The sequence below is a fragment of the Lepidochelys kempii genome, chromosome 4, assembly GCF_965140285.1.
Source record: "Lepidochelys kempii isolate rLepKem1 chromosome 4, rLepKem1.hap1, whole genome shotgun sequence".
NCBI classification, from domain to species: Eukaryota; Metazoa; Chordata; order Testudines; family Cheloniidae; genus Lepidochelys; species Lepidochelys kempii.
The window spans coordinates 63,928,865-63,941,172 of NC_136383.1; the positions used below are offsets into that span (position 1 = coordinate 63,928,865).

At 38.3% G+C, this 12,308-nt stretch overlaps 1 protein-coding gene across 9 annotated transcripts in view; it reads right to left on the reverse strand.

Annotated features, from left to right (window-relative positions):
• FSTL5 (follistatin like 5) overlaps nucleotides 1-12,308 on the reverse strand; it is a 564,833-nt gene that overhangs the window by 164,838 nt on the left and 387,687 nt on the right. The window lies entirely within an intron of this gene.

The following is a 12,308-nucleotide window of genomic DNA, read 5'->3' on the forward strand; positions in this document are numbered from 1 at the left end:
ATAAGGTTAATTGGCATGCAGTTTCCGCACCTTTGTAATTTAAGGATTCTAATTTGAACCAAAGGAAAAAGAACTTTCAAAGGACTGTTGGAAGTTTAAACTCTTCCAAATAAAAGGTCAGCATGACATTTCAATTAAATTGACTGACAAGTATCGCCTAGTCAGAAAATAAGCATTTAACATGAAATAAATTTCAGAGATACAGTTATAATAAATATGGCAGACTAGATCCAAAGGTAGACACACACAAAGTTATTTAACTACCAAGCCAGCATCTGCAATTGAACCAAAACAGATCAGTTTATTCACCAATATATCATTACAATAGCCACTGAGACATGTTCATTTCCTGCTAAGTCAGAACATAAATGCAGCTGAATGAATAATATATGCTCATGTATTTGGAAACACATGAGAGGGAAAATAAAATGTGTTTAAGATAAGGCTCTGAAACAGGAGATTTGTAAAATGTAGGTTTGTTTCTTTATATCTAGTCCTCCTTTATTTAGAACCAGTTTAACTCAAGAATATAAGGTTCTGGCAGGCAAGTGATGAAGCTGATTTAAACTGATTTATTGTTGAGAAGCAATTGTACAAATATTTTTATACATATTAAAGAAAAAACACAACATAGTATTTTGATTAGACTATTAAAAAAAAAAAACCCTGCTTTGATGCTATTTGCAAACATCTGCTCTAATGGGACACGTTGCAGGCAATATGGACAAAATCCTAATTTAAACCAATTTAAAGAATACTGAAAGAACTCAGAACTGTGACAGAAAATGTGTCCCAGAAATACAAACATCCAAAAGAAGACTTTTCCTATCTAATCTAAAAGTCTCCAGGGAAGAGGTGAAAATGAACATTATAATCTAAAAAAAGAAAGGAAAGTTTCCAAAAAGCTGAGAAAAAGTGTACATTTTAGTACTAATAAAAACCTACAAATAATGTCCCACAGTATAATAAGGTGTTAATGTTGCATTGACCAAATACAGGGTTGATCAAAATCACTTGATTTTTTAAAAGAAATAAATAAAAATAACCAGATTTTTTTATTTAAATTGGATTTTTAATTTAAATTACATATATTTTTGTTTTAAAAATAAACCTATTCAAAATTAAATTTGAAATTATGACAACCTGTATTAAGGCTTAAACTTACTATATATTAATATCATGTAAATTAAATAAAAGGAAAATAAGATTAGGCAATGCATGTTTGCTGCTGAAGTTGTAAAGAAAGTCAAGCACTGACCCAATGGCTAAGCACCTGAAACTACAGTGTGTTGACATGCTAAACCAGCTTTGGACAATAGCCTCTTCTGCAGGTATAGAGAATATTTTCTTCATTTCAGTTTACTCAACTAGTTCAGTTCACTGACTAGTTCATTTAAAGTTAAGAAACTGATTGGGTGTTGAAAAAAGCAGGAAAACTTGTTCTCTTCTATTAATCCAAGAATAAAAACTTAGAAATGTCTAAATTTACAAGTTCTATTACCTTGAAGGACATGGTGAACAGAAAAAAATAATCAATTAAATTTACAAAAAAATACAACCACTATAAATAAACAACATATAAACCTGTTTTGTACATTTTTAATTGAATTCCAATTCCCATCCAAATAGAATTTGACACAAAGTATGAATAAAAATAAATAAATCACCTAGTAAATAAGAAATGCATTATTTACCATTTTTAACATAATATAAAATGTTAACTTTAAGAATCTGAATCAGTGTGCTAAGATATATAATTACTTAATTGAGAGTATACACACAACATATCCTCTTGTTTGCAAGAAGACAGACACATTTAGTGTAAAGGCTATGTTTAGTTGCAAATCAACGTGTTTTAATAGTTACCAATGAATGAGAATCAAACTTTCTTTAGGAATATAATTAAAAAGTACTAATGCAAAAGAAGATTAAAATCACTTATTTAAATCAAAGTTTCCTGCTTTCTGCTTTAAATCATGATTAAAATAGTTGATTTAATTTGCTTTGATTTGAATTAATCCAGCCTGACCAAGGAGCCCTAATAAAACATGACACTTCTCACTTAAATCTGGCTCAATCACCCCCTCATTAGAATATTTATTTGAACACCTGATGGATTTCTGTGTTCAGAAAATAAGAGGAAGGAATTTGTTGCAGTTCCTCAAGAGACAAATCTATTGTGCTTATGCTTTCCTTCTTTCTGTCAATGAAATCATGGTTTATTGATCAAGCTAGCACTGCTAATGAAGGTGGGAATGTTCTCTCTTTATATCTCTCAGAAGAACTTTATTATCCATGATCTACTGAGCACAATAGGATTTCAAATTATTTCCTTTAAAAAGAAACAGAACTAAATTAATTTCTATTGGATTACTGCAGTAAGTGAAATGTTTCCTTTGACTTCTTATGAAACTCATAACAGTAATAGTAAAGAGCACATTTTACATGCATGGAACTCCTTTGAATCCAAAAGAGATCAAAACACTTTACAGAGTACATACACAAATCACTGCATCCACCGAGCAACCTACTTCTGTGATGGAACATGGCAGCTATTATAAAGTATGGCAAATTTACATAACAGCTGAGGACAAGAATTAAAGTGCATGTTGTTTATTCTAAATGAAACAGTAGGGGGAATAGAAGGAGGTTAGAATTTAGTTAGGAATGATATGCTATGTTCTGATGACCTATTTGCAAAAGTATATCACCCAAAGAGCAAAAATAACAGAGTCCAATAAGATTGGAGGATCTCAGCAATTCAAATACAATAGTTTAGAGAAACTGAATAAGTTTGCAAAAATGAAGAAGAGCCTCTCTACAGTATACATAGCTCCCAAAGGAAGACAGAATTACTGAAATTTTGGCAATTAAAAGGTTTAAATATTGAAATAAATAAGCACACAGATATTGTTAAGGAACAGTGAGGCAGTATTTCTTTAACTGGTTAGCCTTAGAGTCACACAATCTACATTATCAAGCTGGCATAATTCATACAAAAATTTTTAAGGAGGTCGGTGTTAGAAATATTGTGTTCTTAGTGGCCTGAGCAGCGGAATTGAAACCAAGGATATCAGAGTTCTAATTCTGGCTCTGACAAAGATTCTTTTTATGGTCATTGGCATGTCAATCAAACTCTCAGTCTAGGTTTGTCTGTAAAATAGAAGTAAAAAATATTTAATTAGCTACCTCCCAAGTTTGGCGTAAGGATTAATTAATTTATATTTGTAAAGTACTTTTATGGGGAAGTTGTTATTTAAGTCCTAAGCATTTGCAGAAAACACATTGTGGAGTGAAGGTACTGATTCAAAGAAGATTAAAAGGGCTGCATGGTCTCTTGTCCCAAGCTTCCTATTTAGATTATGGTAAAAATTAAAGAGGCAACATATTTCTGAATTAGGGAAGTTGTTATAGTATTTCAGATCCATATATTCATCACATACAATCCCCTATGCATGGAATGTCCTCACTAATTCAGGTTTCAGAGTAGCAGCCCTGTTAGTCTGTATCCGCAAAAAGAAAAGGAGTACTTGTGGTACCTTAGAGACTAACAAATTTATTTGAGCATAAGCTTTCGTGAGCTATAGCTCACTTCATCGGATGCATGCAGTGGAAAATACAGTGGGGAGATTTATATACACAGAGAATATGGAACAATGGGTGTTTCCATACACACTGTAACAAGAGTGATCAAGTAAGGTGAGCTATTACCAGCAGGAGAGCAGGCCGAGGGGAGAAACTTTTGTAGTGATAATCAAGGTGGGCCACTTCCAGCAGTTGACAAGAACGTGTGAAGAACAGTAGTGGGGAAGGGGGGGGGATAAACATGGGGAAACAGACTCCAATGAGAGACTGCTGAACTGGAATTAATTTGCAAACTGGATATAATTAATTTAGGCTTGAATAAAGACTGGGAGTGGATGTGTCATTACACAAAGTGAAACTATTCCCCCATGTTTATACCCCCCCGTCCCCGTCCCTGCTACTGTTCCTCACACGTTCTTGTCATCTGCTGGAAATGGCCCACCTTGATTATCACTACAAAAGGTTTCTCCCCCGGCCTGCTCTCCTGCTGGTAATAGCTCACGAAAGCTTATGCTCCAATAAATTTGTTAGTCTCTAAGGTGCCACAAGTACTCCTTTTCTTCTCACTAATTCAGTTTGTGAGCCTCCAGGAAATCCACTTCTTTTATGATGCTTACAAGATGCAATTATATAATATTTAAAAAGCAAATGACCAACTAAATTGTCTCTACTTCTGGATTTTCCGGTGGTTTCTGTTTTAGATGGGTCAGGTTTTCAGAAGTGCTGATCATACAGACGTCCAGTTCAAATGTAAGACAGCAGAGCATATTCAACACCTAAGAAAAACTAAGCACAATGTCTGTGCTAAAACAACAACATTACATGTAACTTTTCTTACTAAAACTAAAATTTTGCACTGTAACAGAATCACATACATAAAAAATATTTAATACAGTCATTGCACTTAAAATAGATTAATTCTGCCTCTGCATTTTTCATTGTCCTCTTTATACTTACTATGGAGAACACCGAGGGGGATATTGCAAAGAGAGTGGTATTTAGTAATCTAAGAAAAATTAAGTTTTAAAATGTGACTACTGTACTTGTACCCGAGGAAGAGAATAACATTTTCCCACGGGAATTATAAGAGAGCTGGTTATTATCCATTTCATGAAAAATCCAAAGTACTCCACTAACAATGTTTATATACTGTATCTTTTTATTCAGTCATTTTTAACACAAAGTGCCTAAAGTTTGAGATGCTCCCCCCCTTTTTAAAATTCTAAATAAATAAAAGTTTAGAACAACAACACTTAAGAATACTTGAACCAAACATGGATAAAACTGACTTATTCAGCTGTATTTCTGCTGTACTATAGTTTAGAGCTTGCCATCTAGCTAGGCAGTCTTGGCAATTTAAACAGGCCAGCCTGCTGTAAACAACACAGTTAATGCGTGACCCACTAAATGCTTCTTATGTTAGAAAAGCATGCTTTTTTAATAACTGCATCACATCACATACAGCCAGGAGGATTTTCTCTGCCAGCACCAGAGCCAATAGACCTAAATCTGTATAATGTAGTGAGGACTGACACAAAACTATGCTGTTTTTCAATCTATTTCCTTCTTAGTAGTGTGTTTATAAATCCACTAGCCTACCCTGTACACATACATAATTGGAGGAAGAAAGGAAGAGCTCCTGTTACACTCACTCACAGAAGTTAAAAATAAAAAAAAAAAAAGACAGCAACAGTCCTATCTTTCTCCAGACTGAATTTTAGACACACAAACACAGCCCACTTAGAATGGGTTTCTACCTTCAGTCAAGTGTTTATTTAATTAAAATCTCAGTGGGCTTTCACTTCCAAACAAAAGGGGAAGAACACTGAGTCCCATCATCCAAACTATAAAATATCAGGGAATTGGTATATCGTTGGTAGGGTCCAGGGGTGAAAGTAACTTAAAGGATTTACGGGTACTCTGGAGTCCTTAGGAGGGGACAGGGCCTCTACCGGAAGAGGTGTGGCCTCTTCTGGAAGAGGCTGTGCCTTTACATCCCTGGGCTCTTTAAATCAAGAGCAAGATTTAAAGGGCCCAGGGCTGGGACTGTGGTAACAGCAGCTGGGAGCTCCGGGCCGTTTAAATCACCATCGGAGCCCCAGGGGCTCCCGGCTGCCACTGCTACCCCGGGGCCCCGGGCTCTGGTGGAGCTTTAAAGGGCCAGGGGCTCCGCTGCCGCTACCCCCGCTGCCACTACCAACAGCAGGGCTCGGGTGGCGATTTAAAGGGCTCCAGAGGGTAACAGCAGTGGGAGCCCTGGGCCCTTTAAATCGCCATCCAAGCCCCACTGCTGGAGCCCTGGGGTAGCAGAGGCAGCCAGGGGCTCCGGCAGTGATTTAAAGGGCCAGGGGCTCCCAGCCGCCACTACCGCAGCGGAGCCCCAGGCCCTTTAAATTGCTGCCGCGACCCCCGGGGCTCCAGCAGCAGGGCTTGGACTGCGATTTAAAGGGTCCAGGGCTCCGGTTGCCGCTACCTCCCTGGGTCCTTTAAATTGTCCCCGGAGCCTGCCGGAGCCCTGGGGTAGCAGCGACGGGGCTCTGGTGGCTATTTCAAGGGTCCGGGGCGGTAACGGCGGTCGGAACCCCAGGCCCTTTAAATCATCCCCAGAGCCCTACCGTCACTACCCCAGGGCTCCAGCAGGCTCCGGGGACCATTTAAAGGACACAGGGAGGCAGTGGCAACCGGAGCTCCGGACTCTTTAAATCGTCCCCAGAGGGGTATTTAAAGGGTCCGGGTTGGTAGCTGTGGCAGCAGCCCCGGGCCCTTTAAATTGCTCCTGAGCCCCGCTGCCACTTCCCCAGGGCTCCAGCAGCAGGGCTCTGGAGGCAATTTAAAGGGCCCGGGGCTCCAGCTGCTGCTAGGAGCCCCAGGCCCTTTACATTGCCGCCTGGGAAAGCCTATCCATGCCAGTACGGCGCACAGGCTCTTGCTGGTACACTGTACCAGGCGTCGGCTTACTTTCACCTCTGGTAGGGTCCTACAAAATTCACAGTCCATTTTGGTCATTTTCATGGGTTTTAAAATTGGCCAATTTCATGTTTACAGATGTTTACATCTGAAATTTCATGGTGTTGTAACTGTGGGGGTCCCAACCCAAAAAGTACCTGGAGGTGCATCTGATTCCCTCCCCAGCCCAGCTAGGATTTACAGCTAGGATTTAGTCCCCAGCTGGGGCACTCCCAGCAGCATGGGGGAGATCAGATTTCATGGAGAAGGGCTTATTTCACCATCCGTGAAACATTTTTCACGCCTGTGAATTTGGTAGGGCCCTAATCAAAGGATACTCTGAAGGCCTAGGGCAACATTCTGGGGATGTGAGGACACAGGCGATCCCTCCTTTACTTCCCCACCCTCCTCCTGCCATGTGGGCTGCAGAGAGAAGCGAGCCAGAGATTCCAACAAGTAGGCGCACAGCAGCCAAAGCAGGGACCTTTTGAACTAGAGAATCTGAATCCCCAAAGTGCTGCAATGGTACTTCTGCTAGAAGACAGTATTTCTGAAATGAAGATCAGTTGACTGCATCCATACTTAGTGGGAGAGACAATTGTTTATGATGCATTGTCTGACATTTTAAAACATTTGTTTCCCAAATATACTGCATCTTTTTTATCCACATCCATATTCATCCGTCCATTTGATCTAGTGCATAAGGCAAGCAGTACTGAACAGGAAGTAGCAGAAGCTTACTCTTTTGTTCTGCTCCTGGTGTAGTCATTTACACCAATGCAAAATGAGTGCATATAAAATGCTACCATTCTGACTTGGTAGCATTTTACACCCACTTTGCACTGGTGTCACAAGGAGCAGAGCAATGGAATATCAAGCTAAGAGTAACTTTCCATACATTGTCCAACTCTGTGTCTCAGCCCTGAGCTGGAGGGACCACGACTCCAGGTGAAAGCAGAGTTTATGTCCTTTCAAAATCCATGGCCTCATGCTGAGGCCAACAAAGATGCAAGTAATAGATAATTAAGAGCGTGTTCTTCTGTGGTCACCTGGGCCCTACAAATTTGGACTGAGAACAGCAACTCATTTCACCTAGATTATTGAAGAGCCATCAGCTCATAATGACTTAAAGCAACTACTAACCTGGACTCAATTAGAACCAGTGTCCTAGAAATGAAAATTTGTTTATCCTATAACAAATTATCTTAGCCATTGTTCATTTAAAAACAAACAAACAAACCCAAGATACACTTCTGCAGGTCCTGCTTTGAACCTATTCCAATCCAGCCAAAACCAAAAGCTTTTGACCTATTATAAGAAAGGTTGTTTTGGTCAGATACTGAGCCTGATTTTCACTTGAGTGTTGTCTACAGTTTCTCATTTTGGAGAAGGGAGTTGGGGGTTCTGAGAGTTGGAACATTGAAAGTTTGTATTTTTGGCTGCTGGATTAATCTAATCCAAAATAATCTAAAAGTGGCATACTTAAAAGAAACAGCATAGTTAGGAACATGTGTGGAATTTAAAGAGGTCAGGAAAAAGGTGTTGAGGAGAAGTTCATGCTGTTTCCACCAGCAGGAATCCTTGGAGAGATGTTCATGGGAACAAGGACATCATGGCTTCTCTCTTAATCTGTTCTCTCCTACCCCCAGCCAGGCTGACTCACTCAAACAAGTCAAAAAGCCTAAAGAGTATTTAGCTAGAAGCAACAGAAGTGAATACACAGGATTTAGGGTGGAGCAAACACTGAACGGGCTGCTCTGTTCCTGATCATTATTTGAATGCTTTCCTGCCACATTATGCTTTCTTCTGAAATGCACATCATTTTCCCCACAGGACAACTTCCTGGTTTCCTTCTGCAGAAATCATATAACAATGTCATTCTCGCTTTTCCATCTTCTGTACAATTACTTCAGTCATTCAGAAATTTCCATGGAGTCAAAGAAACACTCAGTTTACAACAAATTCTTAACCTCCCTTTCACATCTCAAGCATACAACTGCTGAAATGTGAAAATCTTAATGTTATAGGGCTTTCATCCTCTAATGCAATTAAGGGGAGAAAAGTTTGGATAATTTGAAGAAGTTTAGTATATTACCTTCCACACACTGGAGGCCTTTACTGAATCTTGAGAACCTTTCAGGGCTCATCCCAGGCTAACCATTTCACTGCCAAGTGAAAGACCTTCAGTTATTTTATCTATCAGTCTTTAAATCACTGGAGTGACCCCCAAAGGCTTCACTTTTCTCCATTCTTTTTACTTTAGGTTCATATAAAACAGGCATTAATCTTTAGATTATGACAAAACAGCAACCTATGAACATGCTGAGATCCTTAACTAGCTCTTTTTTACCCACCAAGGCAACATTTAGTGATTAGCATTAGCACAATTAAAAAGATAGTAAATTTTGTCTAATGTGTTTCAAATAGTAGGCATCAAAGAAGTATTTCAATTGCTTTAGGAAGCAAAGCTTTGTTATTTCATCATTAAATCACAAAAATCAGTATTTCAGTTTTCTTTGGAGTATAAATATTAATCTTCTATTTAGACAAAAAGAAAAATTACATCAATTTGTTCTTTTCCAAAAGGCATGCTCCATAAGTCAGAGCTTAATATATTGCCCAGAAGAGACATGTAAATGTGATTTATACATTGTTTTACTGGACTCATCATGTGACATACAGTTATGAATGTCATCAGCTAGAATATCTTTTTAAAAAAGAAAAGAAAGAAGTGAATCAAGTAGAAGATCTGTGGTCATGTATTACAGTTTCTAAGGTCAAACATATCCATTTGGAATATTTCAATCCCCTGTTCCCTCCACATTATTAGAGATATATATGGGGTGGACTTCCTGAAACGATCTGTTTAGCCACTGGCAGATTCAAAACAGATAATTACTTCTTGGAGACAAACACATACTTTGCTCATTTATAGTAGTGTAGCAGTTATTTTTTCATCCAATGATCTCAAGATGTTTCACAAACGGTTATTGGTGGTGGTAGTGGCCTGTGGTATGCTGGAGGTCAGACCAGATGATCAGCTTTAAACACCATGACTCTATTAATCCTAATGTACACCCGGGGAAACAGAGGCATAGGGGGATTAATTGACTTGTCCAAGGTTACATAGGAAGCCAGAGTTGGACTAGTCTTCAAGACTCCCAGCCCTGTGCCTTAACCTCTATACCATGCAACAATGCCAAGTGTTATTGCAGAGTAGCAACTTTAATAAAATAAAATAAAATACAAAAGTCCCACTTGTTTTAAGATTTTTGTTTTTATTTACATGTCTTTGCCGAACTAGAAATATTACAAATGGAAATGTTCAGCAGAGCAGAATTGTTGCCATAGAACCTTTCGAGCCATGTTGCCTCCAACGGTGGAAAACATCAACCTTATGTTTATCTTCTTATTTTCTTTAGCTACTCAGGAAGCTTGCCTTTCATACTAGCTCACAGTGAGAATGGTTATGTTTCTTCATGCCCTCGGTCTCCAACAAACTTTGTTAATGTCTTTATCTTTAATGCAATATAGATTCTAGTTTAATCTTGAAAGTTTCACTCAAAGTTGGGGCCTGATTCATCTACCCTTACTAATATTCAGTAGTACTATAGTCTGGCTCCATTTCAGCAAATAATTTTACATCTTGAAATTCATATCTATTCAGCAAAACACGTAACTTTCAGAGTGTGTGGGACTTAAGCATGTGCTTAAGTGCTTTGTTTAATTGGAGTAGACTGCTGAATTATGGCCCTATGAATATTCATTGATTCCAAGGAACTATTAAAAGTGAATAAGGATGGAAGTCTGGATTCTTTGATTTTTAATGGCTGTCAGTGACAGCAGGGACAATGATTACATAATACAGCGAGGTACCCCTAATGGAAGATACACTTCTAATATTAGGCTGTTAGATAACTGATATACATACTACTTACACATAAAATACAGTTCTAGTTCTGTGTTTCTCCAGGGGGCCATGAGAAAACAAACAAAGTGAGAAAAGTCTATTTACAAATTATAATGCAAAAGGCAGAAATTAGGAGAAAAGCTATAAAATAACAGCTTTCATATTTTCAGTTTCTCCGTGAATATCAGAAACCTACCTTCACTTGTAAAGTTCTGGCCTAATGGATATTAGGAAGTTTCTGATTTTCACTGAGTTTAGATTGCTTTGGAGAATAATCTCTATATACACAGAAGTGGTACTGATTTGCCTGATTCACTATTACTTAATGTCGGATATCCTTGAAACAATAGTTGTTTGCTATTGTCTCTTTGTTGAACTGAACTGTGCCAGGCACAACCCACTTTCTGAACGCATTAGAGAAATTTAAAACTGCCAAAAGGGAAGGAGGACAGATTTTCAAATATTGCTCTCCACCTGACAAAGAGGCTTCAAGAAATATTATGACTATTAGTTTTACTTAACTACTCTAAATACTTGTACATACAGATAAACAAAAACAGTGAGTTGTGTTTCACATAACAGAAATGTTGTCAGATTTTTAAATTTTGAGAAAAAGTATAATTTTTCACCAGCAGAAAAGACAACTTTTACCACTTTAACCAAGATGGCATACACAATTAAAGAGATATACTAGCTCTACCACTTGATTGAGGTGATATAAATAAGCCATGTGCAAGATATATTTTTCTACTGCTCTGCTAACCAGTGGTACTGATAACCTTGTACATTACGCATTCATTAAATGGCAAATAATGAGCTGGAAATGAAGGTAAAATTATAGTACTGATAGAGGAATTCCCTAAAAATGACTTCAGTAACACTCAGTCTTTTATATAAGATACATTAATATTCATGTTGGTACTATGATTATAATTATAAATACATATGTATAATATTTTTAAAACATAAGATGAGTCATGCCAGGTCAGAACTGGTCAATATACTTCCATGTGTAAAGAAATAAATGCGATAAGAAAACAAATAGGGAGAAGTCTATTTGCAAGTCCTTTATGTATCTATTTATTTATTTTGCAAAACACCATATGTATGTTACATATGCAATGCAAAAGTAATCATGAAATTATGTATTTGTACAGGCAGGCCTGTCGACAGCAATGCCAGGACCCAGGGCCAGGGCTGTCCCTGGGGGGACGGGGGGAACCCGGGCTGGAAGTGATGAATCCCTCACTCCTAGGCACACGTGACCACTCCAGTCCATGCGCTTTGGGGGGCCCCGCAGGCCGGCACGATTGTCCAGCACGGTCATGTGTGCCTTCGAGGTATAAAACAATGCCCGCCCGGGAGATTCAAAAGGGCCTGGGGGCCCCTGGCCGACACCACTGCTGCAACTACCAGGAGGCCACGGGCCCTTTTAAATCACTCAGGCCCCTGGGCAATTGCCCCCTTTCCCTCCCCCGTCAGCGGGCCTGTGTACCAGTAATATTGTGCAAGTTGAACAAATCTTACTTTTTTCTGATATTCTACAAAAAATGTAAATATATTTTATACACTAAATTTTCATAAAGAAACCTACATTTTTCCAGTGAAATATTCATTTTTGCTATAATAATCTCTTGCTACTTACCAAAAAGAATCATAATTTTACCCAAATAGTAGTATTTAACCAGTTATACCACTAAAAAATTTACTAAGCAGAAATAGCTAACTTTTGTGCTGAATTAATTTCACAAAAGACTCAAGAATATACCCATTTTTCATATGCATATTTGTAATTCAAGAAGTTAAAAAGACAGGTACATAGGAATCGCCATAGCCAAACAAACAGATGGTCTGGTATACTGTTTCC